At 34.5% G+C, this 714-nt stretch overlaps 1 protein-coding gene across 1 annotated transcript in view; it reads right to left on the reverse strand.

Annotated features, from left to right (window-relative positions):
• Positions 1–714, reverse strand: part of LOC107734374 (dehydrogenase/reductase SDR family member 11-like) — a 24772-nt gene that overhangs the window by 6528 nt on the left and 17530 nt on the right. The window lies entirely within an intron of this gene.

The following is a 714-nucleotide window of genomic DNA, read 5'->3' on the forward strand; positions in this document are numbered from 1 at the left end:
TATATATATATATATATATTTATATAAATAAATGTCTCTTGCTTTAGTTTTAGAGACTAATTATATAAATGTCCCTAAAACTAATGACTTGGATCTTCTCTCCACTATAATTACAAGAACAATAATGTTGCTAAACTAGTCATTTTTGAGAAAACAACAAATTATTGTATTCCATTCCCATACGGTGGATAGCAATTACAAAAACCATTATCATGATTGCAGCATTTCCCTCATTTAACACAACCATCCTCACCGTGTCACCATGGCAACAGAAAAGCACGGCTAAAGGTGAAATTACTTCCACAACTGAAAATGCATAATCAAAATTAATTACTAGTATTTTATTTTTGATGCGCAGAAATTCTGAATCACAAAATCTGTCAACTAATAATAAGAAAATAAACTTTTTTCCTCCATTTATCCATTTTTTATTTTTAAACTCATTCAGTCCATACTCTCTTTGCGTACTAAAATCACTAAGTGGATAAAACACTGACATTGATGGACGACGGGACGTGTGCAGTCTCTCTCTCACACACACGGGTCTATAAACGGGTAAAGCATTGATGGGCTTTCACTTGCTTTTCATCAATAGTGCTGACAAACAGCTGAAGTCGACTCATTTACACTCGCATGCACAACACATACGGCTCTGTTCCAAAACCCACTGAGCTGCCTTAGTAGTGCACTTAAAATTCTGCTTAGTGACGATGT

Source organism: Sinocyclocheilus rhinocerous, unplaced genomic scaffold, assembly GCF_001515625.1.
Source record: "Sinocyclocheilus rhinocerous isolate Xijiao unplaced genomic scaffold, SAMN03320098_v1.1 scaffold370, whole genome shotgun sequence".
Lineage (NCBI taxonomy): Eukaryota > Metazoa > Chordata > Actinopteri > Cypriniformes > Cyprinidae > Sinocyclocheilus > Sinocyclocheilus rhinocerous.